The sequence below is a fragment of the Amphiura filiformis genome, chromosome 1 (assembly GCF_039555335.1).
Source record: "Amphiura filiformis chromosome 1, Afil_fr2py, whole genome shotgun sequence".
Lineage (NCBI taxonomy): Eukaryota > Metazoa > Echinodermata > Ophiuroidea > Amphilepidida > Amphiuridae > Amphiura > Amphiura filiformis.
The window spans coordinates 74,727,407-74,750,137 of NC_092628.1; the positions used below are offsets into that span (position 1 = coordinate 74,727,407).

General features: G+C 38.1%; 1 pseudogene; it reads right to left on the bottom strand.

The window, feature by feature from the left end:
- Positions 1-302: 302 nt before the first annotated feature.
- LOC140163008 (uncharacterized) overlaps positions 303-22,731 on the bottom strand; it is a 301,006-nt pseudogene continuing 278,577 nt past the window's right edge.

Here is a 22,731-nt window from a genome sequence, read left to right on the forward strand (position 1 = left end):
GTAAATGGTATCCTGCATTTGTTCAAAATCCCTCACTGGTTAATGACAAAAGATAAAAATAATTCTTCTTTTGAACTATTTTTATTTAGTACTTGTAGATAGTACAAATAGCCCTTGGTGTTCCAATTGTCACATCCGTCCATGCATCCATATGGCTCTCATTGTCACAGGTGTTGTGGTTCCCTTGAGTGCATGCATAACAGAAGCATGACAAGTTTCGGATACAGATCCTTGCAGCAGTAATTCCCCTCACACCGTGAAGCAGCCTGGTGCCCTTCACAGTCTTCAATGGAGCTGAGCCCATATCCCGGTCCCGTTCGTTGTCGTCAACGTAAAAGAAAGTCCGGTGAAAATGCTGTCATTCTCCAGGTGGTGGTGTCTTTGTAGCGACTTTATCTAGGCAATACTTGAAGAGATCACACGCATCATTAATCGTCACTTTGCCACCCAGTACAGCAAGTGAGGCCTTGCGTTTCACTACAGCGCTTTCACCATCACTAGGCCCCTTTCCATGGCGAGATCCAAAAAACTTGTGGCGAACATTGATGTTGTAGTTTTCTTGAGCGCATGATAAGTCGTAGAATGGACCTTTGCTCTTATACTGCACTCCGCAGCCATCCGAGAATCGTACAACATCAGTCACATGGTCAGCTCCAGATGGTTTTTCAGATGGTTAATAGCCAGGTCCATGAAGCTGTTTACCGCATTGAAGTCATAGGTCTTGTCCGAGGAGATCATTACTAGCGACGTCATCATAGTCTTTCCACAATGCGGACTCGCATTCCTGATAGTCTTGGGTTGGGTGCAATGCCAAGTTGTCTGGATGCCGATCTCTGTAGTCCATACTTCTTGAGAAGACTCATCTTGGAGATGATCTCTCGCTTTTTCTCTATGTCTATCTTCTTCTTACTGTTCTTAATTAGAGCAAGCTGATCCTCAATTGACTTCATTACAATAACATCAACCTCTCTTTGTGCAGGTTCTAACCCATTCTTCTCCAGCTGTGCTCGTTTGGTAGGTGATGACATGGCTTTGTTATACACACTCTTAAATGTTCTACGAAAACTTGCAGAGTTCTTCTTTGGAATCCCTTTCCATGCCCATGAAAATTACTTCCGAGCTCTTTCAGAATGGGTAGAAATACAGTAGTGCATGACTGTTCTGCTGATTCATTTCGTCCTGACTGCGGGGGTCTGTGTTTTAACACCATGTATGTTTGGTCTATGTACCAATGCTGAAATGATAACTGCATCATTCATTGCGAGAATGTGTGGCTGTTGCTGTTCCTGCCACTACAGCACATTGAGGAAAGACAGCCCTGAGTCTATCAAGTTCACGATACTTCGGACGAAAGTCTTTACTCCAGGTAACCATGCAATGCGCCTCATCCACAAATATATGGCACTTTTTGGCCCATGGTGCCTTTGTCATTTTCTTCAAATTCTGTTCATCCAGAAAGTCTTCAGGATGACCTTCTGGCCACATCATTCTTGAAGCTTGCCCAGAACCTTGTGCAATTTGCTATAAGAAGCTTAATCCCCAATGTACTGTGGTAATCACTAAAACCCATCATAAGCTTGGGACAGACATGTTTCGGATGTCCAGAACCTTCTGCATTTTGTCATAACAAGCTTGATCCCCATTATGATAATCTCTAAATCCCATCATAAGCTTCAGAATGCTTATGGGACAGACTGATGGGATGGACGTATATAGGTGGTGTAAGATGCCTCCTTGACATTCTGGCTGCATCAGTAGAAGTTGCGGCTCAGAAAGGCTTGTGTACCATTAGCTTTCCTGACTGTTATATCCATGTGGCTATTGAAGTTTAGCTTGGAGTCAGTCTTCAAGCCAAGGTATTTGGCTTGAGGGACTTCTTCAAAGGGTGTGGTCATGGATGGAGTATGACCTCTTTAGTGGCTTCCTCTATCCTCCCATTCTTGAAGCTTGCCCAGAACCTTGTGCAATTTGTTGTAAGAAGCTTAATCCCCAATGTACTGTGGTAATCACTAAAACCCATCATAAGCTTAGGACAGACATGTTTCGGATGTCCAGAACCTTCTGCATTTTGTCATAACAAGCTTGATCCCCATAATGATAATCTCTAAATCCCATCATAAGCTTCAGAATGCTTATGGGACAGACTGATGGGATGGACGTATATAGGTGGTGTAAGATGCCTCCTTGACATTCTGGCTGCATCAGTAGAAGTTGCGGCTCAGAAAGGCTTGTGTACCATTAGCTTTCCTGACTGATATATCCATGTAGCTTGGGAGTCAGTCTTCAAGCCAAGGTATTTGGCTTGAGGGACTTCTTTAAAGGGTGTGGTCATGGTGGAGTATGACCTCTTTAGTGGCTTCCTCTTGTTGGTGATGTGGATGACTTGGCATTTAGCAGGGTTGAAGATCTTGAGCCATCTGTCCTCCCATTCTTGAAGCTTTCCCAGAACCATGTGCAATTTGTTATAAGAAGCTTAATCCCCAATGTACTGTGGTAATCACTAAAACCCATCATAAGCTTGGGACACACATGTTTCGGATGTCCAGAACCTTCTGCAATTTGTCATAACAAGCTTGATCCCCATTGTGGTAATCTCTAAACCCCATCATAAGCTTCAGAATGCCTACTAAGAGTAACCTTTGCTGCAGAGATAAAGCCATCTTTGTGTATCTTATTAGCAATTTTTTGTGCCATTTTGTTCTGATTTTCATCACTAAATGGCATCCTGCATTCTTAAAAATCCTTCACTGGTTAGAGGCAAACAAATAATAATCATTCTTCACTACTTCGGTTAAAGCTTGGATATACCGACTGAAGTACATACTTTGGATCGTTTAGAGTGCATTTAGCATTGACTGATTCCATGGTTGATTCTGAGAATAACCTTTGCAGCAGCGATAAAGCTATCTTTGTGTATCTTATTAGCAATTGTTTGTGCCATTTTCTTCTGATTTTCATCAGTAAATGGTATCCTGCATTTGTTCAAAATCCCTCACTGGTTAATTGTAGAAAAATAAATAAAAATCATTCTTCTGTTCCACTACTTGTTAAAATTTGTAGATGTACCAACTAAAATACAAACTTAATATCTTTTGGGGTGCATTCGCATAGAGCAATTCCATGGTTGATTCTGAGAGTGACCTTCGTAGCAGCGATAAAGCTATCTTTGTGTATCTTATTAGCAGTTGTTTGTGCCATTTTCATCAGTAAATGGTATCCTGCATTCCTTCAAAATCCCTCACTGGTTAATGGCAAAAAAATGGACTATTTCGGTTAAAACTTGTAGATGTACCAACTGGCACACACACTTTGGATCTTTTATGTTGCATTTTACATTGAGTGATTCCATTGTTGATTCTGAGAGTAACCTTTGCTCCTTAGCGTATCAGAATATATGTGTGAGGCTTTTAATACAGAGTGAAGATAGGTGGACCTGCGACTGATCCCTGAGGAACACCATAGTTGAGAGGATGGACATTTGAGTAGTTATTTACAATACACACTCTACTTGTACGATCTCTAAAATAGGAATTGAACCACTGAAAAACGCAACCTCCAATACCATAAACAATGTTAAGGCTTCTTAAAAGAATATCATGGTCAAAGGTATCAAAGGCTGCTGACATATCTAATAACACAAGCATAACACCATTTACCTTGACTAAGTTCATTGACAATACAAGGTGTCCTTGAAAGAACTGTATCGTTGGAAACCTACTTGTTTGGGTATTTTAACACCACAACTAAATATAACTAAATACATGGTGTGGTTGAGGAATAAATCAGCTATATCACATCCTTTTTGAATTTTGACAATTGACCAAAATTTTACGAAAACTCCCTCAATTTTAAGCCTTTCCACAGATTCAAATATCAATTGATGATCTATATTCAGAGTACTAAGGCCATCTTGATTTTAATAATTAATCTCAAAGCCCCTGTACGAATTAGTGAAATGGCCTGTTTTTTTGTGTTATTCCCGCTGGATTGAGTAAATCCCAACAAAAATCTCAACAAAAATTCTTCATCTTGACCATACTGCAACCTCCTTGAGAAATGAAAAGGTGGTCTATTCTTGCCACAGATACAAAAAAAACCGCATTCCGTATTAGGTTTTTAACTTGGGAAAGGCTTTGAGATGAACTATTAAAGATAGCCTAATCACGACGCATCATCAGTGCATTGATAGATATTGATTCCGCGGAACGGATTGAAAACTAGGCAGTTTAGTAAAATTCTTTTATTTCAAAAACAGAGCGGTCAATTGTCAAAATTCAAAAAGTATGTGATAGCTGATATGTTCCTCAATGTCATCGGTTATTTAGTTTCATTTTGGTTTATTTGTTAGAGTACCCCAAAAAAAATCGGTTCCTGACGATACAGTTCTTTCAGTGATACCATATCACTTTTAACCCAGCGGTGGTTTGTGCCATTTTCTTCTGATTTTCGTCAGTAAATGGTATCGGGCATTCGTCCAAAATCCTCACTGGTTAATGGCAAAAAAATCATTCTTCCATTGACTACTTCTGTTAAAACTTCGATGTACCGACTGAAGTACATACATTGGCTCTTTTAGGGTCCATTTCGTATTGAGCGATTCCATGGTTGATTCTGAGAGTAGTACCTTTGCAGCAATGATAAAACCATCTTTGTGCATCTTATTAGTGAACGTTTGTGCCATTTTCTTCTGATTTTCATCAGTAAAGGGTATCCTGCATTCGTTCAAAATCCCTCGCTGGTTAGAGGCAAAAAAAAAATTAAAATCATTTATCTGTTGGACTAGCCTACATTTGTTCAAAATGGTTAACGGCAAAAAAATTAAAATAATTCTTCTGTTTACTAGTTCATTTTAACTTATATTGTAGATGTATAAACTGATATACATACTTTGTATCTTTTAGGGTGCAATTTAGCATTGAGCAATTTCATGGTTGATTCTGAGAATAACCTTTGATAAAACCATCTTTGTGTATCTTATACATGTAAGGGATTGTTTCTGATAACGATTCTGATAACCTTTGCAGCAGAGATGATAAAGCCATATTTGTGTATCTGATTAGTGATCGTGTAAGCCATTTTCTTCTAATTTTCATTCATTCAAATCCCTGACTGGTTAACAGCAAAAAAATGAAAATCAGTCTTCAGTTTGACTTCTTTGGATCATAGTGAGAGAATACTCGCTCATCAGATATATTGTTGCTCCCGCAAGATGCAGTCTCCTCCCTCAGAGCGGTTGTAGGCTGATGAAACTTGCCTCCAGGCAATTGATCAGCAAGTTGTCTTTTCATTACATCTTAAATTTCTTCCAACAAGATGCCAAACCCTGAAAAGTAAAAAAATGAGAAAAATATTGAAAAAGGACCCATCCATATACTGAAATTGACCTAGAAAATAGGGTCATTGATATACAAAATGGCTAAAAATGCTACCCGTTTGTGGTATGTCCCCAAATGATCTTTTGTGCTGAGAACATCTCTATGTTGGATCCAATTGGTGTATGATATGTTTGTAACATTTGATGTCTTGCCTTTAGATTTCATTGGATCACATGCTAAGTATTTGTATTCATCTGGTAATGTGTAATCTTCCACCCCAATCACAGCCAATTGTACTCATTTTCTTGTTTCTTTACACATTTCTTCGTAAATGTCTGAAATTTTTCTCCATGAGCATTAGGTTTGTAATTTTCCAGATGTCTTCTTCTGTTCTAATGATTTTGTAATATATTTTAAGTTTACTGTGTGAAGTTTCAGAGACATTATTATAGAAGAAATTGTCTCCTAGCCCACATTTGTTCCTAATTTCAGGGAGCATCTCCTCTTTCATGTCATCTGCAGTATAATTTCTACAATAAATGAAGAACTCAGACTCCCAGTGAATTTGTAGACTGAACCCTAGTATCAAATTCACTAAACCCTTGGTACAGTTTCTTTCATTTCCAAATATATCTTCTAGAATTTGTTTCTTCCGATCACTAGGTATATTTAAATCAGTCATTTTTCCTATGATGTCGTCCTTAACAATCATGTTTAGTGCAAGTTTGGTGGCAATTGGGAATGCCTGCATAAATCATGTAGTAATTGATTTGGTGCTATCTGATCCTATTGCGTTAATTTCTGATAAATTCGGATTCAGTTCAATTTGGTGGCTGCTAAATAAGTGAAATCTTTCATTATTTGTGTTGCATGAACAAATGCGGTTCCTGGTAGCCAAGGATGTTTGTTTTGAACTGTTTAATAATTTCATATTTTGGTATACCATTGAAGTTAAATAAAAATCACCAACTTGGTATGTTGTATCTATCTCGAGGATACTTAAGTTTTGGTATGTACTGCAACAATTTGCCCGAAGGTCTTTTGATTGGATTAAGATCATTTTGGGGCTATTAGTCAGGTCTAAACTAAGGATGAAGTTGCTGTTCTCACTTTATATAATCAAATTCTTAAATTCTGAGTCATTGTTACTTTCATCTCTTGATTTGTTTCAGTGATATTTAATTTAGGATGTGCTTCTGGGCAGATCTGAAATTGATTTGTAATTAAGCCCCCCCCCCCTTCAATTGTTGTACCAATTTGTAAAAAAAGGGTTGATGGAACCTAGAGCAGAATTGTCAATGTTTTCTGTTATGAGTGCTGATGAAGTCTTTCCTGGTTCAAATTTATTGCATTGGATGTCAAGAATATGTATATTTGTCATCTTTGAGATGATTAATTGTTCTCATTTTACATAGGTTGTGCTCCTTTTCACAAAACTTTTTATTTTCTATTTTTAGTTCAGCAATAATATCTTTATATCAGTCAATGTAAAGTTCCACACATTTGTGAAGCAGTGGTCTTAAGCAGAGATCTGAAACACCGCTTTTCAGAATGAAAAAAACTTAGTTTTGTCTCTTCCATCATGTAATTCACCAGTCAAATGGTCGATTTCTTCCAGCAAATGATCATTTTGCCAATGCTGATGAAGTCTCTCCTGGTTCAAATTCATTGCGTTGGATGTCCGCCGATTGTGGGATACGTATTACAAATGCGTAGTGCAAATCGGGTCTTAAGCAGAGATCTGAAACACCGCTTTTCAGAATGAAAACAAAATTTAGTTTTGTCTCTTCCATCATATAATTCACCAGTCAAATGGTCGATTTCTTCCATCAAATGATCATTTTGCCAATGCTGATGAAGTCTCTCCTGGTTCAAATTTATTGCGTTGCATGTCCGCCGATTGTCTGGTATACGTATTACAAATGCGTACTACAAATCGAGTCTTAAGCAGAGATCTGAAACACCGCTTTTCAGAATGAAAACAAAATTTAGTTTTGTCTCTTCCATCATATAATTCACCAGTCAAATGGTCGATTTCTTCCATCAAATAATCATTTTGCCAATGCTGATGAAGTCTCTCCTGGTTCAAATTCATTGCGTTGGATGTCCGCCGATTGTCCGGTATCGTGATTACAAATGCGTATTACAAATCGAATCTTAAGCAGAGATCTGAAACACCGCTTTTCAGAATGAAAAAAAAAAAATAGTTTTGTCTCTTCCATCATATAATTCACCAGTCAAATGGTCGATTTCTTCCATCAAATGATCATTTTGCCAATGCTGATGAAGTCTCTCCTGGTTCAAATTTATTGCGTTGCATGTCCGCCGATTGTCAAATGCGTACTACAAATCGAGTCTTAAGCAGAGATCTGAAACACCGCTTTTCAGAATGAAAACAAAATTTAGTTTTGTCTCTTCCATCATATAATTCACCAGTCAAATGGTCGATTTCTTCCATCAAATAATCATTTTGCCAATGCTGATGAAGTCTCTCCTGGTTCAAATTCATTGCGTTGGATGTCCGCCGATTGTCCGGTATGCGTATTACAAATGCGTACTACAAATCGAGTCTTAAGCAGAGATCTGAAACACCGCTTTTCAGAATGAAAAAAAATTTAGTTTTGTCTCTTCCATCATATAATTCACCAGTCAAATGGTCGATTTCTTCCATCAAATGATCAATTTGCCAATGCTGATGAAGTCTCTCCTGGTTCAAATTTATTGCGTTGCATGTCTGCCGATTGTCTGGTATGCGTATTACAAATGCGTACTACAAATCGAGTCTTAAGCAGAGATCTGAAACACCGCTTTTCAGAATGAAAACAAAATTTAGTTTTGTCTCTTCCATCATATAATTCACCAGTCAAATGGTCGATTTCTTCCATCAAATGATCATTTTGCCAATGCTGATGAAGTCTCTCCTGGTTCAAATTCATTATGTTGGATGTCCGCCGAGGGCCTGGGAAACCACCAAGTCTTATGTATTATTTCTTATTTTTATGTAATGGTGTGAAGTGGATTTTTTTGTATTGACACAATCTTCTCTTTATGATGGTATTTCTTAAGTTTAATTTTCCCTGTATCATCAATCATTATTTTCTTAATAATAGGGTCTGAATTTTTACTACAAATCGAGTCTTAAGCAGAGATCTGAAACACCGCTTTTCAGAATGAAAAAAACAATTTAGTTTTGTCTCTTCCATCATATAATTCACCAGTCAAATGGTCGATTTCTTCCATCAAATGGTCATTTTGCCAATGCTGATGAAGTCTCTCCTGGTTCAAATTCATTACGTTGGATGTCCGTTATACCAGTAGATGTAAAGTTCCACACATTTGTGAAGCAGCGGTCTTAAGCAGAGGTCTGAAACACCGCTTTTCAGAATGAAAAAATAAAACTTAGTTTTGTCTCTTCCATCATATAATTCACCAGTCAAATGGTCGATTTCTTCCATCAAGTGATCATTTTGCCAATGCTGATGAAGTCTTTTCTGGTTCAAATTCATTGCGTTGGATGTCCGGTATGCGTATATTTGTCATCTTTGAGATTGATTTCTGGACGAAATCACTAGCCGGTTAGCGATAATTATTGAGGTGTTGGTTTGGTGACCAGCCCGTTGGCACGTGAGGGGTCTGGGAAACCACCAAGTCTTATGTATTATTTCGAAGATCCAGAACATGTTCTTTTTTTATGTAATGGTGTGAAGTGGATTTTTTTGTATTGACACAATCTTCTCTTTATGATGGTATTTTAAAGTTTAATTTTCCCTTTCTCGCTTACTGCCAGAGCATCCATGTTATCAGAGTTGGGGTTTCCATTGCTATGGAACGGGGACATTTAATTTCCAGCAGTCCTTTTCCGCAACATGTACACTGCACAAAAGCATCAGGAGAAGCTCCAAAAAAACTTTCCTCTGGGTGAATGAAGAGGCCACATTCCATAACTTGTAAATTTTGATAGCTCTTCTCAATATGTATTGTTGTGTAAGCCTTTCTTGCTACCACGGTTCTAATAGTCAACCATACTTGAGGCATGGTAGGTTGGGATTTAAAGGGTCATAGCCCATTATTCGAAATCATTTGCAAGCTGTTTTGCCAAGGCTTCTGCAGTGTGTCGCTGGGGACCTTCTGGTATATTGCCATCCTCATCTTCTAGGGGTTCCACGGGTGAAGTATCCAATACCTGGGAACGCAAACGACCGTGGAATGGAGTTGGTTCGTTTGTATTGGGTGTTTCATCTCCAACAGCAACAGGAGGAACAGGAGCGCTTGGTTGGGTGGTGGTTGAAGATGTTATCGGCTGTGATGCTCCTTCATTGCTGCCTGTATCATCGACACCCAGAACAGCTGACTTATATGTAAAATCCTTGCTCTCTGGGGTACCTCTCTTGTTTATTCTAACACTAATCCGACAATGAGTCAGCACCTCTAACTCCTTCCCCTGAAACAGAGAAGTATAGGTAAAATTCTTCAAATTTCAATAAATCTTGATAGTCTCCATTTTGCAAGTTACATGTAAGAATGTGTTTCAGTTTCTTTCCTGTGTAAGGATCTATTCACAATAAGACCTAGCAAATTCTCTGCATTCACCACCTCATTTCCTTCCATATCATCAACGATAAGGTATACAATGTCAGGCATGGGAAGCCCATTTTCATCAACGATATCCCCCTCCACTCATTGGCATTGTAGGCCAACCATCTCATGAACTCGGAATTCTCTTTTCCACCCAATTGAGTTAATCGTCATCTTGTGAAAATCAGCATACTTCAAATTAGCAATGTAAGTGTTTGAGATACGGGGGTTCTGTCTTTATTCATGTTCCATACAGTAGCTTCACTAGGTAGCCTGCCGTAGTACGTCACTAATATTTGCAAAGGACACATGTTTAGTAAATAAGTTCCACACACATTTGTAAAACAGCGGTCTGAAACACCGCTTTTCAGAATGAAAAAAAAAAATAAGTTTTGTCTCTAATTGCATCGTATAATTCACCAGTCAAATGGTCGATTTCTTCCATCAAATGATCATTTTGCCAATACTGATGAAGTCTTTCCTGGTTCAAATTTATTGCGTTGGATGTCAAGAATATGTATATTTGTCATCTTTGAGATTGTTCTAATTTTACATAGGTTGTGCTCCTTTTCACAGAACTTTTTATTTTCTCTTTTAAGTTCAGCAATAATTTCTTTATACCAGTCAATGTAAAGTTCGACACATTTGTGAGGCAGCGGTCTTAAGCAGAGATCTGAAACACCGCTTTTGAGAATAAAAAAAACCTTAGTTTTGTCTCTTCCATCATATAATTCACCAGTCAAATGGTCGATTTCTTCCATCAAATGATCATTTTGCCAATGCTGATGAAGTCTCTCCTGGTTCAAATTCATTGCGTTGGATGTCCGGTATGCGTATATTTGTCATCTTTGAGATTGATTCCTGGACGAAATCATTAGCCGGCGAGCAATAATTGTTGAGGTGTTGGTTTGGTGATCAGCCCATTGGCACCGAGGGGTCTGGGAAACCACCAAGTCTTATGTATTATTTCTGAAGATCCAGAACATGTTCTTTTTTTATGTAATGGTGGCAAGTGGATTTTTTTGTATTGACACAATCTTCTCTTTATGATGGTATTTTTAAGTTTAATTTTGGGTGTTTCATCTCCAACAGCAACAGGAGGAACAGGAGCGCTTGGTTGGGTGGTGGTTGAAGATGTTGTCGGCTGCGATGCTCCTTCATTGCTGCCTGTATCATCGACACCCAGAACAGCTGACATATATGTAAAATCCTTGCTCTCTGGGGTACCTCTCTTGTTTATTCTAACACTAATCCGACAATGAGTCAGTACCTCTAACTCCTTCCCCTGAAACAGAGAAGTATAGGAAAAATTCTTCAAATTTCAATAAATCTTGATAGTCTCCATTTTGCAAGTTACATGTAAGAATGTGTTTCAGTTTCTTTCCTGTGTAAGGATCTAAGCACAATAAGACCTGGCAAATTCTCTGCATTCACCTCCTCATTGCCTTCCATATCATCAACGATAAGGTATACAATGTCAGGCATGGGAAGCCCATTTTCATCAACAATATCCCCCTCCACTCATTGGCATTGTAGGCCAACCATCTCATGAACTCGGAATTCTCTTTTCCGCCCAAGTGAGTTAATCGTCATCTTGTGAAAATCAGCATACTCGTTTTTGCAAATTGTCAGCAGTACTTGCTGTATAAAGTCCAAAAACTGGCAGTAAACTTGTGGATAATCCAATCAGCAAAATTAGCAATGTAAGTGTTTGAGATACGGGGGTTCTGTCTTTATTCATGTTCCATACAGTAGCTTCATTAGGTAGCCTGCCGTAGATGTAATACAATGGCAGTTACATCACTAATATTTGCAAAGGACACATATTTTGTAAATAAGTTCCACACACATTTGTAAAGCAGCGGTCTGAAACACTGCTTTTCAGAATGAAAAAAACTTTTTGTCTCTTGCATCATATAATTCACCAGTTAAATGGTCGATTTCTTCCATCAAATGATCATTTTGCCAATGCTGATGAAGTCTTTCCTGGTTCAAATTTATTGTGTTGGTTGTCAAGAATATGTATATTTGTCATCTTTGAGATTGTTCTCATTTCACATAGGTTGTGCTCCTTTTCACAGAACTTTTTATCTTCTCTTTTAAGTTCAGCAATAATTTCTTTATACCAGTCAATGTAAAGTTCCACACATTTGTGAAGCAGCGGTCTTGAGCAGCAATCTTAAACACCGCTTTTCAGAATGAAAAAACTTAAAGTTTTGTCTCTTCCATCATATAATTCACCAATCAAACGGTCAATTTCTTCCATCAAATGATCATTTTGCCAATGCTGATGAGGTCTTTCCTAGTTCAAATTCATTGCGTTGGATGTCAAGTTTGTGTAGATTTGTCATCTTTGAGATGGATTCAGACAAAATCACTAGCCGGCGAGCAATAAGTATTAAGGTGTTGGTTTGGTGATCAGCCCGTTGGCACGGGAGGGGTCTGGGGTTCGAGTCTAATGGCCACCCCTGACTTTCCTTCCTCCTCTTCTCTCCATCCTTCATACCTTTCCTCTACTGCAATTCTCCAGTTCCAGAGGGACTTCTTCATAAACAGCATCCTGTAGAGGTGGGTAATCCATGAACAGAGTAGCAGTTCCATTCACTATTGGAGTTGGATCCTCTATCATTTCATTCAGGAAACCACCCAGTCTTATGTAGTATTTTTTGATGTAATGGTGTGAAGTTGATTTTTTTTGTATTGATACAATCCTCTCTTTATGATGGTATTTCTTAAGTTTAATTTCGCTTTCTCGCTTAATTCCAGATCATCCATGTTATCAGAGGTGGGGTTTTCCATTGCTATGGAACAGGGACATTTCCAACAGTCATTTTCCGCAACATGCACACTGCACTAAAGCATCAGGGGAAGCTCCAAAAAACTTTCCTCTGGGTGAATGAAGAGGCCACATTCCATAACTTGTACATTTTGATGGCCCTTCTCAATCTGTATTGTTGTGTAAGCCCTGGTATCGGTTCTAATAGTCGACCATACTTGAGGCTTGTTAGGTTGGGATTTAAAGGGTCATAGCCCATTATTTTCTTGATCATAGGTTTTGAATTTTTACAATGAATCAAGTTCTCATCATAAAGAGTTTTGTTTCTTGTTACAATGGATTTTAAGTTTGATGCTGTAAGCATAGTGACACAAAATTTTGCCCATTGTGCATTTTCAGCCTGCCTGCGGGTCTCACTTTCTACTGATGTGATCTCGGAAATTGTGCAATTCCCCAAAGAATCTAAAAAGGATTCTACTGATTCTTTACTAGCTGCTAATTCAGTCAAACTCGGTGGTGTGATGCAATCTGCTGATGTCTCTACTTCAGCTTCAGTGCCCAAGTTGAAATGGACTTCAGGTGGGTAACTTGGTGCAGGTGCAGATTCTTCATAGATGTACCTGAAGACAGCTAAGTTTTAACAGCTGAAATATAGGGCATCAAGAAGTCCCTGTGGTTCAGGCGCATATCTTGAACTTTGAAGTGGGTCAAATAATTTCTTTGCTATGATGTTGATAGGCGTTTTGTTTTCTGCAACATGAATGTTGCATTCAAGACACCCGAATAGCTTGTCTTGAAGAACTCCCTGTATGATTTCATCTTGAGTCAGAGTAGTTTTCTTGAAGAGAGGTGGTCTAATAGAAAGGACAAAAGCTTGTAGCTCTTTGTTGGACCTTTTTAGTCTGGTAAATTCACATTCCCACATTTCCACAAACTCATATCCCCCATTCTCTACAGCTTCTTTTCTAAGGTAATGTTTGAAATTTGGGTTTAGGATTTGTGTACAAAATTGGGCATGTAGTGGTATGAAAAAATACAAAGGGAATGAACACTGAACTTTCTTTTTATAGATCTGTCAGGCTTTAGTCCCTTCGGAACCCACCAAAAATCTAGCTACTACTTGTCATCGGACGGGTACTGAAAGATGTAACGATAGAGCACACCATCAACATAGCGATAATCACTCACCATACATTGATACACAGTAATGTACAAACATCTATTGTAACTTACAGGTCTGCTATAGTTGTTTTATGTGAGAACAAAAGAAAATGGCACCGTAAGAGCGGCCATTTTGATAGCATGTGTGTCCCGTATACGAACAGAAACACCCGTAAAAGATAAGTTTTTGGATCGTTTTTGTCACTTTCTCACTCAGAAAATGTCGTCAAAACTATCCCTAGCGTACTATACTGGTTGGTTTTTACCTCAGGTGTGAAAACAAACAACTGTATTATCTCGTCTTGGTCGTAAATTGATACTTAGTGCTGGAAATCGTTCTCTGCACGTCTGTCTCATGCAAAGACCAAGGAGGATAAGAATGTGATTACCGGTGACGTCACCAAATGGGTGAGTCCACGCGGGGGATCGTTTTTTTTTTTGTTATTTATTCATTTATGTGGGACAAAATGACTATTTGTTTTTTCCGCATCTCGGGATCGATGCAAGAAGTATCTTAATCAACATCGGAAAGGTAAGATCGCTTCGGTTAGGAGTCTACCAAACATTTCTGTTTGGGACTATTTTCTAACCATTTTTGGTGCAAATTCCTCAAACTTGGTCAAAATTTGGCCATTTTGAAACCCCACAATGCATTAGAAACGGATAATCAATGTCATTTTATGGATCAGCAATAAAGGTTATAAATGAAGATGCTAGAATCACAAAAATGTTCCTTTTAGACTTACCACGCCAGGATCTAAGATGCGTGGGAACTTTTCCAGTATAGTGTTCAAAGTAGGTCCATCTTTCTAATCAGGGCAAATAAAGTTTCTTCTGTATGCAGCTGTCTTCTTCATGGCTCCCTTTACCTTGATAGGTTCAGTTCAAATTCATGTGCTTTATTCATAGTAAGTTACAATAAAGGTGAAAATTTTCTGTGTATATAAGACATTGACAACTTTTTTTTGGTATGCCATTAGCCCATTAGTCACCCCAACTCAAGTGCATACAAACATGTGGGTATCACAGACATGCCAGCCTTATTGTAAGTTAACTTTCCACTGTTTCCAGGTAGGGATCAGGTAGTTGTCACTTACTTGTTTTGTACTAACTTGAACATTTGAGCTCACTGATGAAATCTTCAGTCAAAAATTTAAGTATCAGTATTTAATTTAACAAAATCAAAGTAAAGAAGAAAAAAATACCTGTCTTGTGAAAAATATATCCTTGAAGCGGTCTTTGGCAGGTAGCTGTAGCCTATGCGCAATGCAACGTATGCCCATGAGCCATGGTATTTCATTAGCCAATTTGGTGAACACTCCCTCCTTGATACTAAAGTTGACGCTTGCTCTGTCAGCCCCAAAACCAATCAGGTGGTCAGTCTTCCAATTTTGCATATTCAATTTGCTTTTTTCATACCATATGTCGGTAGAGAAGCCACTTCCACTTTTCACTTTCCTCATCTGGAAGATTGTTCCGATCTGCAGCCTCAGATTGACCATATTCTCCCTTCTTTCTCCTACAGTATTTGAGGTGATCTTCAAGTGGCCCTCTAGCTGACCTGTCTGTTGAGCCCTGGATGTACCACTTTTCCTGTTTAGACATTATATCTGGAACAACTTATAACAGTAATCAACAGCTTTCAATATTGTTGCTTGGTTCCATGCCTGTCCTTTGATAGTCCTGGCTGGTTCAGCTGGATTGTCAATATCAAATGGATATGCATGTATATGCCCATTTCCAGATGGGACTGTCTCTCCCGGTTGTAAACACTTGTAGACAACTGTAAAATCCATTGAACTGAACCATGTTTAATACTTGTCCCTTAGCAGGTATTACAGGTTCCCCCAAGCAAAATTGCTTTCACATTAATAGAATTACCATCAGGGAGAACTGCTTCAAAATCATTTCTTAAAGTTTGTAGCATAGTGTCAAAGGGTTTGAGAAGGTTCCCATGCAGGGTTTGTTTTCCTCAAACCATAAACCAGCAATGAGAGTATTTTCTTTTTGTGCGTGTTTCCTGTACGGCAATTAATTTATTGGTGAAGTAAAGTGGCCACAAGGAGATGCTCGATGACTTAAAAAGGGGTACATTATCTGTGTACTAGAATAAGCTTATGTTTGTTGGCGATGACAGCAGACATTCTGGCCTGCTATATTCTTTGTATAGTTTACCATCATATATATGTCCTCTATGTTATCTGGATGTTCCTTTCTCCTGGTAAAACGATGCTGTAAATCAGTATAAAAATTTGTTCTCATAAACATATCTTGTAGCTGCTTTAGAACAGGTATATCTATAAAGTAAGATATTGCCTTTCTTGGTACCAATGTGGTGTTGCAAATAAGGCATTCCTCCAACTGATCATCTTCTAAAAGATATGCGCAGTTGCTGCAAAATTTGTGAAAAGTCACTGGGTTTTTAATGTCCTCAAAAATCTTCTTACACAAGTACAACACAGTTTTGCAAAGGTTGGGTGCTAAGCAAATTGTTTAGATGATGCACTTTAAGCAGCCTTCCCATGATTTTTGCCAGGTGTTGTAGACCTCTTTGACATCCTGGAACTTGCCCCATCCATGATAGCAAAAATGAAACTGTCTAAGGAATGTGTAGGCATGGGATGTGAACCAGCCTCTTTCTGTACAATTCAAATCAAATCAAATGAAAAACATTTCATCATATGCACTTTGTACATCTACATCTCGTACAGTATCTCTACTATTACAAATAATGATCATCTCCAAGTGTTTTTACTTGAGTTATCTTCAATGATCAATAACTGAATTTTTACAACTTCCCGATTGTTGTTAAATGCCGAAAAGATCAAATGAAAACAACAAAATGTACAAACATACGGGTACTTTGTACTTATGTCAGTCAGCTTTAGTCAATGATAGCTTCAAATCTGGATTTGATGCTATAAATGCCAAATTCTGAAAAATGTTGTTTCACAGGTTAAGCTGAAAGCTATAATATGCACAGAACTGCTGAACTCTTCCCACTTCCTTCCCCACTTTTACCTCATACACCAGACTCTCTAGAAAGTGCCACACTGAACGTACTTGGGCTGGATACTCCAAATGCAACACTTGATGTAAGCATAGATTGACCTTGTGTACAACAGCTCTAAGAGTTGACCATCATCTGAGAAGAATCTGGTTTTAATTTCCCTCATCATTATCATTGCCAGGAACTGTCTCCTCGGACATCCCAGATTGACTGCCTTCTCTTCTGAAAAATCCACACAAAGGGGAACAGATAGGTCTACATCCTCTTCATGCAGCATCTCCCTCCGACATTCCATCAGAATATAGGGTATCACTGTAAAACAGATCGACACATGAAATATTAACCTAGATTATGCATCAATATAGTACACACAAAGTTCAAGTGTTGTTCTCGCTTAAAAGCCAGTTTTCTGACATCTTCAGATGTCAACACATCTTGCGTAATGGCCCAAAGATAACGCTAATACTAAACACTAAAATTTACAATTCAGAAAGTTTGAAAGTAACTCCCACACATGGTGTTGAAGTTCATCCTCATTGATCATCTGATTGTGATACAGTTGAATCATGCAGGGTCATAATGTTATAAAACAGGTGTTGAATGTTTTGGAGCATACATTTTTGCCATCACTCCTAGATAGTGCTGATACTTGTCTGGGATCAAAGATGCACACTTTTCGGTAAATATCCTTAGCTGGATGCTGGTCCCAGTGCTTGGACAACTTCTGGAACACAGCGTGGAATATGCTGTGAAAAATGTCCAACATGTCATTCTTATCTTGATGTGGAAGTTCCGTCTGTGCGATCACCAAACCGGACTTTCATGCACCCGTTCAGAAGAAATATGCTGATGTCTTCAATCAAATTGAAGGCCCTGGTGGCGATTGGCGTATGGGTAGCCTCCATCAGCCTTATTTCCAAAGTGTCCCAGTTCACCCTAGCAAAGTCCCCAGCCCATATACAATTTGTATGTCCCAATCTTTTTCTCAGGGAGTTCTCAAGTGCCTCTTTGGCTGGCACTCAGTAATATCCTTGGCACTCCTCTAAACCCCACAGGTCCTTGAGCAGATCAAAAGTTACCTTTTGGATTGGTACTTTTATGATATAAATATGGAGTGTTGGAATTTGTTTGGAAGAATATTCATTTGGATATTTGTGCGAAAACCCATGATAAATATAATGAAAAATATCAACATTCACACCAGAAAGAAGGATCTCGGTTTAAACAATATTCCTCTAATTGGCAGCTAAAGTCATAAAATACTTAAGCCGGAGGATTTTACATGAACAAAAATGCAGAAGAAAAAGGGTCTTTGCGTCCTTCACTTGAAGGAACAATGTGCAAGCCATAACAATGGCCATGTAGTGGACAAAACCAAAGAAAAAGAAATGTTGTTCCTCCTTTTGTAGCATCGAAGTACACTTTCTTGCAAGTTTTCTGCTTGTTGCCAGGATCTTTGTCATTGCAGCTATACTTATGCATTTCTCTTACCTTTCCTCCATGGTTGGTGAAATAACATGCACGTCCCTGATCTGCTTGATTATAAGGCTCAATGATGGGAGTTATATTGCATCACATGGTTTCTGATCAGATTGGTGGGTAGTCAAAATTGAATCCACAAGGTACCTCAGAAACTTGTCTGCATGTATTTGTATTCATATATACATATTCATAATTGATTAACATTTATCAAAAGGTGACCCGAAGGTCAAATTACATTATAAATTTACAAAGATAAAAACAACAAACATGCAGAAATTTTTATTTGAAAGAATGACATCTATTCAGAATGATATAAAATTTCATTTACAGAAACTAATATTGCACTTTTAAAATAGTATCATAAAATATAAATAAAGAAAAAAAAAAAAACAAAGAAAGAAAAACATTGCGTAATAATTTGATTGTTTGGTGGCTGCCTGAAGTAATTTGTATATTTCTGGGAGTTATGTACTTAAAAAAGGGTATTCTGGTCATTTGGATGGTTGAGAACAGTAGATAGTGATCTAGGAAACAATAGTTTTATGAGAGATGAGAGGGATATGTTGTTGAAAGAAACTTCATAATAGGATGTAGAGCTTAAAACTTTTGTATCATATTCTTGATTGATGTATAATTTCATTAGTGGTGCATTTGGTGTTATGATGTCATCAACTGTGCAAATCTGTTCCCTTTTTGCAATGGTGGTAAATCTTTTAAATATCAATGGAGGCTCGTTATCCATTTCAATAAAAAACTGGAAGATTGGCATCATCATTCTGTCAAATAAAAAAAATTAATTTAGTTTTTTGTCTTTTCATACCAGGAAGAAGGATCTCGGTTTAAACAATATTCTTCTAATTGGCAGCTAAAGTCAAAATACTTCAGATGGAGTGCTTTACATGAACAAAAATTCAGAAGAAAAAGATCTTTGCATCCTTCACTTTAAGGAACAATGTGCAAACTATAACAATGGCCATGTAGTGGACAAACCCAAGGAAAAAGAACTGTTGTTCCTTCTTTTGTAGCATCGGAGTACACTTTCTTGCAAGTTTTCTGCTTGTTGCCAGGATCTTTGTCATTGCAACTATACTTGGGCATACCTTCTTCCTCCATGGTTGGTGATATAATATGCATGTCCCTGCTGTTCTGAATTGTAAGGCTTAATGCTCGGGATGCAGTTCAGATTGGTGGGTAGTCAAAATTGAATCCACTAGGTATCTCAAGAACTCAATTATCTTGTTTCCAATAATAATAATAATAATAACATTCATTTGAATTACTTAGTACCAATAAATAAACAAACACAATATAAATAATACAAGAAAGTAAATAGTAATTCAGGAAAAAACACAGAGTCCTCTCCTTTCCTGTTACATAACATAATTCACATATAAAAGAAAACACAAAAAATTATTACTGCATGAATGGTTGAAAGTCTGTGTACAAGGGATACTCAACAAAAACAAATGTGTGCGACAAGTAAAAGTCTTTTCCAAGGCTGTTCACAAGGCTTCTTAAATAGCTTTCTTGCTGTGTTTGAAGATAATAAAAATGCATCCTTCACTTGAAGGAATAATATGAAATCCATAACAATTGGCCATGTAGTGGACAAACCCAAAGAAAAAGAAATGTTGTTCCTCCTTTTGAAGAATCATACTAGTATACTTTCTTGCAAGTTTTCTGCTTGTTTTCTTTGTCGTGACAGCTGTATATAGGCATTTCTCTTACCCTTCCTCCATGGTAGGTGAAATAATACGCACATCCCTGCTCTACTGGATTATAATGCTCAATGATGGCAGTTGCATCACAGTTGCATCACATGGTTGCTGATCAGATTGGTGGGTAGTCAAAATTGAATCCCCTAGGTACCTCAAAAACTCAATTATCTCATATGCATGTATTTGTTTGGTGGCTGCCTGAAGTAATTTGTATATTTCTGGTCATTTGGATGGTTGAGAACAGTTGATAAGTGATCCAGAAAAAAAGATAGTTTATGAGAGATGAGATGGGATAAGTTGTTGTTAGAAACTTCATAGTAGGATATGGGCCTTAGTTGCTGTCTAGTGTAATCATGTTTCCCTATCATAACATGTTTTTCTAAGGCAGAAAATGTCTGGAATGACTTCTGGCAGGCATCTTCTGGGCAGACAAATAGCCTCTGTTCAGCGGATTCTGAGTATGTAGCTTCAGATGCAGCTTGTTGGTGCTCATCTACCATCTGGCTTGTATTAGCACTACTTCCATCTTCCTTAGACCTTGATACCATGGCTTTAAAGCACCCTTTTTGCTTTGGTTCTTCAATGCACTCCATATGTGTACTTGTTGGTAACTCATCAAATCTCTGCCACTTGAAGACCCTTCTTGGTCCTATGTTGTATGCACGCCAAGCTCGTATTCCAGCTTCTGTAAATTCAAAGTTATTGATGAGGCTTATTCCATCCCATTTAATTGCAATTATGACATTCACTCTTGCTCGTTCCTCAGTGCTAAGTCTTTCCAAACATTTTTGGAACACATTTTTGCATTTCCCCTCCTCTGTACCAATCCATGCAAAGTAAAATACAGTCAGGGCATGGACCATATCTAAGTTTCTAGTGGTTACATCAAATGCTGAAAGCCATCTATGGGCCACACGTTCCAGAGGCACCTTAAAGTCAATGCCAAGAATTTCAGTTATTTCTTGCAGGTATTCTTTTAGGTCAGGTGAAAAATGGAAGTCCCTGTACAAGTCATCACACAGATGTTCTACATGATTGTCAAATGCTGAACAAAATTTATGTACGCTATTATGCATGTGGTGACATAGATCGCCGTCCACATCCAAGAGATCAGGATTAGCTTCCCGAAGCCTCGTTTCAAATCCTGTTTTTTTGCCACGCATGTACGCTGCCGAATCACTCAAACTTGACACCACATTGCTAACAGGTATATCATCCTTTTGTAATTGTTCAACTAAAGCAAGATAAACAGTTTGTGCATTCACAACTGTCAGCTCGACTGATGCGTAGTGCTGGACAACACACTGGTGCAGGCGGTCTGACAAGTATGACACTAGGATAGTGAAGATGCGAATACCACTACCTTTGGTCGTACATTCATCCACATTTATGGGAAAGGGCGTTTCTTTTAGTTCGTCAACAATTCGCTTGTGGGTTACTTCAGAAAGACCTTCTTTTAACTTACCATCAACCCTGACCCCATCCCAGTTGAATCTTGACAATGCCCACATTTGACAGGTCATCGAAGGTTGCTGCCAAATATGGATCAATATGTATCTTTGGATAGAAGAGCGAGCACAGGTACCTGAACTTTCTATTTATCCTATTTAGTAATCCAATCAAGTCAGCTCACTTTCCAATATGTATCCAATAATTTTAAGTAACATTTCGTTTGGCAACAACGAAATAGGGGAGGGCTCATCATTAGCTTTTTCAGAAGCAAAGGTAAAATATTCTACAGTGTGCAATGTGACAGAAGATTGTGCTGATGTGTAGAACATGGTCCATGCCTATGAGTCCCAGGATTTGCATCTCAACTTTCCCAACTGTTGAAAAGTCACCCAAGATTGCGGACTGTAAACTGCCATAAGAAACCGGTCCACTTGAAAAATACGTGGAGAACACATCATGATGAACAGTGAGCTATCCACAAATGTGGAAAAGGACATGAAGTCTGAAGCCCCTGTACCTTGGGATGAGTCCTTTCGGCAAACCTTCGTTTTTCAGGAAGGATGTGAAACCTCTAGGGTCACCTTAAGAATCCTTATACCTAAACTTGTTCACAGCTGAATGACGTTACGGGTCTGTGGCCTGTTTGATGTCTTGTCAAATTCTTTTGTCAGCCTGAGACAGAGGCATTCGCTAATTCGGGTTGTATCCGGTTTGTGGGGTTCCTGGCCATGAACCATGTATGATCTGAAAGAAAACACACACACATAAAAAATTTATGTGATCTTTCACAGCAGTTCTACATTATTTACTGTAAAGATTCACAAGATAAAGGTTGAAGTGTTATTTTAGTGAACTGCATTTGTGCATGAACAAGTATGTATTATGATGACACTTGATTGTCCAAGTTGGAATATTAACATCATATTGTGCTCTTTTTAATATAGGCTAACAGAGCACATACAAAATAGGATAGCGACAGAAGCATTTAAGAAACTTGTATTATTTCTACATGTACAATTAACATGGACCTGTATCATTTTTGTTTTTAATTTAGGAAAGCAATAGTGCAAATCTCAATTTAATACATGTATGTATTCTTGGTTCTGTTGATTAACCCAAGAGTTATATATAAACAAAGTAAAGTTTACTGAACAAATATTAAACCAACACCAAGTCCAATTTTCTACAAGACAAGGTGAAAAAAACCCCAATACAAAGTTCAATTTATCTGTCTGTGCTGCT